Source organism: Chiloscyllium plagiosum, chromosome 12 (genome assembly GCF_004010195.1).
Source record: "Chiloscyllium plagiosum isolate BGI_BamShark_2017 chromosome 12, ASM401019v2, whole genome shotgun sequence".
Classification (NCBI taxonomy): Eukaryota; Metazoa; Chordata; class Chondrichthyes; order Orectolobiformes; family Hemiscylliidae; genus Chiloscyllium; species Chiloscyllium plagiosum.
In genome coordinates, this window is record NC_057721.1 from 67,126,001 (window position 1) to 67,132,406 (window position 6,406).

The following is a 6,406-nucleotide window of genomic DNA, read 5'->3' on the forward strand; positions in this document are numbered from 1 at the left end:
CCTATTCCCTTTTTGAACAGGGGCACAACATTCGCCACTCTCCAGTCCTCTGGTACCACCCCCGTTGACAGTGAAGACGAAAAGATCATTGCCAATGGTTCTGCAATTTCCTCTCTTGCTTCCCACATAATCCTAGGATATATCCCGTCAGGCCCGTCATATGACACAAAATTTATTGTAAAAGATCAAAGTGTCATACAATTGATGTGATGTTAAGTCTTTAATCACTTAAAATGGGTTGTAGGTTTCAGTTCATTAATATATAAGTCCCAGAACTTCTTTCAAGTCACATTCCCAAGATAAATTAAGGTTTTATAAAAAAAAGTTTCATCTCAGCTGAGACAATGCATTAAAGGTGTGAAGTTAGAATGTGTCTATATTCCAACCTTGAGTCATTCTGCTTCTATTTCTAACGTGGGAATTTATAAAATGTCACATAGGCTGACTGCCTACAGTCAAAATAGAATAAAATATTCTATTTTGAACAAAATCGAATGTATCTGCAAATACAAATCTGTAAATGCAAATTCACCCCGTAGACTTATATGTGTGTGCGTGCATTTGAGGGAGAGAGAGAGAGAGAGAGTGGGAGGGTGTGTGTATGTATATGTGCATGGGAGAGAGTGTGTGTGACTCCACTATACTACTCACATACACACATACACACACAATCTTAAACATGATCACACTTACACTCCGCAGACCCTCTCTCTCAGACACACACCCACATTCACACTCACGCAAACATCCTCTCACTGGCATATACTGGTCACACTCATGCACACGCTCCATCAAAAAAACACCCACTCACACTCTCTGTCTCTCTCTCTCTCCCACAGACAGATAGACACACACTTTCTCTCTCTCTCACACACACACACGCACACACACGACACACACTCTCACTCTCTCTCCCTCACATGCACACATACATACATATATGTCTACGGGGTGAATTTGCATTTGCAGATTTGTATTTGCAGATACATTGTATTTTGTTCAAAAAGCACACAATCTGTTGGCAGTCAGTCCATGTGACATTTTATAAATTCCCACTTTGGAAATAGAACCAGTCTGACTCAAGACTGGACTACAGACAGACGCTAACCTCACACCTTTAATGTATTGTCTGAGCTGAGATGTCTCTTTTTTGTATAAAACCTTAAGTTATCCAGGGAATGAGTCAAAACCTACACCCCAGTCTAAGTGATTAAAGACTTAACAGCAATCTTGATTTGTTCAATAAATTGCATCAGCTGTATGACTCTTTGATCTTTTACTATAAATTTTGCATTCAATAATCCTGCCCCACTCGTTACCAGATGAAGGAGCAGCGCTCTGAAAGGTTGTACTATGAAATAAATCTGTTGGACTACAACCTGGTGTTGAGTGATTTTTCGCTCTCATCATCTTGTATCACCTCTCATCCGTCTTTGTTCCAATGAGAAAAGCCCTAGATCCCTCAACCTTTCTTCATAAGATATGTCCTCCAGTTCAGGCAGAATCCTGGTAAATCTCTTCTGTACCCTCTCTAAAGCTTCCACATCATTCCTATAATGAGGTGACCAGAACTGAACACAATATTCCAAGCGTAGTCTAACCAGGATTTTATAGAGCTGCAGCATAACCTCGCGGCTCTTAAACTCAATCCACCTGCTAATGAAAGCCAATAAACCATGCACCTTCTTATCAACCCTATCAACTTGGGTGGCAACTTTGAGGGATCTACGGACATGGACCACAAAATCCCTCTGTTCTTCCATACTGTCAAGGATCCTGCCTTTAACCCTGTAATCTGCATTCAAGTTTGACCTTACAAAATGAATCACTTCACTCTTTTCCAGGTTGAACTCCATCTGCCTCTTTTCAGCCCAGCTCTGCATCCTGTCAATGTCCCATTGCAACCTATCACAGCCCTCCACATTATCCACAACCCACCAACCTTCATGACATCACATCAGTTGTATGACACTTCCATCTTTTACTATAAATTCTGAGTCCTACGATCTTGCCCCAACTAGTTACCTGTCAAAATAGCAACACTCTAAAAGCTTGTACTTTCAAATAAACCTGTTGGACTATAACCTGGTGTTGTCTGATTCTTATGCCTACTTATGCCAGTGGCAGTCCTTGATGGATATGAACTTAAACTGATGGTTAATACTTTTGCATGATTTTTCAGCGTGAGTTTAGGTTAAAAGCAAGGTGGCAGCCAATGGGCTTTTCAGCAATAAACCATTCTGTCTTATTAGCAGCTGTCTTCCATTTATCCAATTTTGGTTTGTGGCTTTTGAACAGTAATTAGCCATATCTTGCTTGTTGGTAGATATCTTCTCCTTCACTTGTCATTTGTTTCAATTTTATGCTGATAAATTTCAACCTAGTATGCGCAAATATTGTACACATATTTCTTCACATGTAAATATAGCATTTGAAATGTGATTGCCTAGGTATGGTGGTCAAAGAGACACCAGATTTTATATACAGATACAATGCAAGAGATGCCAGATATATATTAACATTTGATCATTCAATTTATTTATTTTGAATTTGTAGTAATGTTTATGCCAAAGAAACTAACTCTGCCTTACATAAATTCCATTTCATTGAACTCATTGGCTAAATATGATAAATATTATTGTTCCCACTCAGTAAAGGCATACTTTAAGCAGTGTTTACGAATTCCTGTCTTTTTATAATGTAGTGATTTTAATCCATAGCATATTTTTCAAAATGCCTGTTGGAAGCCTGCTCCAGATTAAATACATTTACTCAATTCCAAACTGAGTAGAGTCAGAGAGTCATACAGAACGGAAACAGGCCTTTCAGTCCAACCAGTCCATGCCGACCATGTTCCTAAACTAAACGAAGTCCACCTGCTTGCACTTAGCCCATATCCTTCAAAATATTTCTTATTCATGGACTTGTCCAAATGTCTTTTAGATCTTGTAACTGTACATGCATCCATCTCTTCCTCTGGAGGTTTATTCCACACACAAACCACTCTCTGTGTAAAAAAGTTGTCCTTGTGTCTTTTTCAAATCTTTCTCCCCTCACCTTAAAAATATGCTCCCTCGTCTTGAAATTCCATACCTAGGGAAAAGACACTTGTTATTCACCTTATCCATATCCCTCATGATTTCAGAAAGTTCCCTAAGTTCACCCCTCCACCTACAATGCTTCAGTGAAAAAAGTCTCAGCCTATCCAGCCTCCCTCTATAACTCAAACTTTCCATCTCAGCAACGTCTTAGTAAGTCTTTACTGAACATTGTCCACCTTATAAATATCCTTCCCCTAACAGGGTGACCAGAACTGGACACAGTATTCCAGAAGAGGCCCCACCAACGTACTGTACAACCCCAAACTTGACTTCTCAACTCCAATACACAAAGGTCTGAACAAAGGCAAATGTGCTAAACATCTTCATAAGCACCCTGTCTACATGTGATGCAAACTTCAAAGAATTATGTACCTGAACCCTTATGTCTCTCTACAACAATACCTAAGACTTTACTTTTAACTGTATAAGTCCCACCCTTCAAATTTCAACATGAGCCATAGTGGGATTCAAATCCGTGTCCCTAGTGAATTAGCCTGAGGTCCATGATTTCCTGTCTAGTGACACTACCACCATGCCACCATCTCCCCTATAATAAAAATATAATGTCAAATTTCTTCTATATTCACTGCATTCGTGCTTATATGTTTGTTCATCAAAGAGAGTTGCATTTAACATATCAGCCAGCAATGCAGCCCTCCCTACACTGAAATGGACACTGTGTTAAGTCTCTCGTGCAGCTTGAACTTAGAAACTTCTGAACAGAGCATAAAGTAAGAGAACAAAGTCTGGACAATGCTTATCAGCAGGAAATTTGACCATGGATGGCGTCACAACCCAGACTAATCGTGCTCTAACACATGCAAATTTTCTGATAAGAGTCACTCAAAATATTTGAGAATCTTGATGAGTCACCCTGTCCTAAGCCTATGGATTCTTTGGGCATCCCTGTTTATATATTATGTAACTGTGGCTGCAGCTAGTGCCATCTATGTGATTATGAAATTACAAGTTGGTCTGTGTTTATGCATATATTTCTCCATTGCGACCCCCTACTGCTCTTTGTTATGTAAGAATCTGCTGTTTATGCTGGTTATGATTATAATGTTCCCAGTATATTATTTTTGACAATGATTGAGATTCCTGCTGTAAAGAACTGCTTGTGTTTCATCCTGATGATATTTACGTCCCCGCTCCTACATAATCATTTTCCTGTTGTTCCTTCTTTGATGTGATAATCAGCAAATATCAAATTTGTAGTACAAATAAAGAAAGTCTATTGCAGAATTTATATTAACAGCTCACCCTGTCATTTCCAGTTCATATCAGATAAGGCTTTGTTTTGAAAGAATTTAATCCTTTTATAGTGGTTAATTTGCCTTTCTGTTGGCAGCCATGGTAATAATGTTTACACCCTGAGGTCAAGAAATAACTCAGGAAATGTTCCTTTCAGATAAAAACCAATCCAATTTTCCATTGCTATTTCATCCAGTCCCAAACAATACCAATTCAGCATACATGGTCTCATTCAAATTCACACTTATATTGAGTGACACTTATCAGAAAGTGGTACATCATCCAAGCCGCTATTTCAGCACAGCACTGACAGAGTGCAACATTGCCAGAGGTACCATGCTTTAGGTAAGAAGCTTAACTCAGCCTCCATCTGGCCTCTCAGGTAGGTAATTCACTTTGGATTATTCAAAGACAAGCACGGAGGTCACCTCTTATATTGGTCCTTCAATATCATTGACAAAGTAATAAACCTTTAAACAAACTTTAACATAAATAAGCAATTGAACATTTTATTAATTTTATTTTTGCTTGTCAGACTTTGTTCAGCCCTATTTTTGTCTATTATATTAGTGATTAAACTTTAAAACAACGTCATCTATTGTAAAGCATTTTGGAATATCTAAAGCGATAATAGAAACCAACATATAAACACACAGTCTTTCCATCTTTTTGAATTTTAAAGCAGGAGTGACTACAATATTAGCCTTCATGGGCTGCTTAAGTTCATATTATTACCAGCTCAGAAGACAGGTTACTTCTGCAAGACAGAAGTCCCCAGAAAGCCAACAGAAAGAAAACAGCTGGACATAATTTCATGTTTTAAGACATTTGCTGCAGCATGGGAACTAAAATCAACATAATTCATTAATTATTAATTGATACCTGAAGGATATTTCAAACATAAAGCTTAATTTCACTTTAAGTATGCAATATTTAAGAAGTACAGCACTGTAGTTACAAGCACTCACATTACTTCCTCAACAAATGTGCGATATACAAACTTCAATATGTAAGATCTCTTGCTTTCCCTCAATTGTTTGAGCCTTCGAAACACATTCACCAACATCCGAAGACATGATTATCACTGATAAGGTTCATGATTAGAGTGGTGCTGGAAAAGCACAGCAGGTCAGGCAGCATCCGAGGAGCAGGAAAATCAACATTTCAGGCAAAAGCCCTTCATCAAGAATGATAAGATTCATACCTGCAAACACTATCTCACTCAGGTTATAATTGTCTTAATGGTGCAGTATCACCACATGCACATACTCTGAGTCCTTTTATTGGTCTGGCAATACTGAAACAGCAGCAATGGGTCTTGTCCAATCCATAATGATTACCATTCCTATCTTGAGCTCTCTGTTCTTTCCAACTGTAAACCACCCTGTACCAGTTTCCACTCTACTCTCAGAAATCTGCTTCAGCAGAAGACTCTGTTCAAAGCATTCCAAACATTTCATTTGGAGAGAACCTTGCCAATTTCTTCTTTACACAAATTCCCAGATTTTTCTGAAATGGAGCAGGAAACATTGATAGGCTCCAAACCATTGGAAGTAGCGTGTAAGCAGAGTAAGCAATACTTGGAACCTAATTAAGTCATAATCAGGAAACCAAATAATCTTATTTCAGACCAGATCCTCCCTCCATTTTGTTTTGAAAGTATATTTCACTAAAGAATACAGAGACTTTTCCCAACACATGAGTCATCACACTATGAAACCACTGAGGATTGTAGAGTGGCTGATACTCACCTGCATCATTTGGCCAGTGGTTTGACACAATAGTTTGCAACATACTACTCAATTGTGATCCATTAATGTTTTTATTCAGAATTGGCCTCTGACTGTTCTAAAACATCAAATTCAGAAACTTTTGAAGATTTTTAAGAAGAAGCGAGATAACTACACAAGGGAGAAAGGAATAGAAGGATATACATATCATGATCAGATGAAATAGGAAGTGAATGAATGATTTATTGCCAGATATATCTTGAAGGTACAGTGAAAAGTGTTTTGTCACCACAATATAGTGCCATTTTGAGTTACAATAAG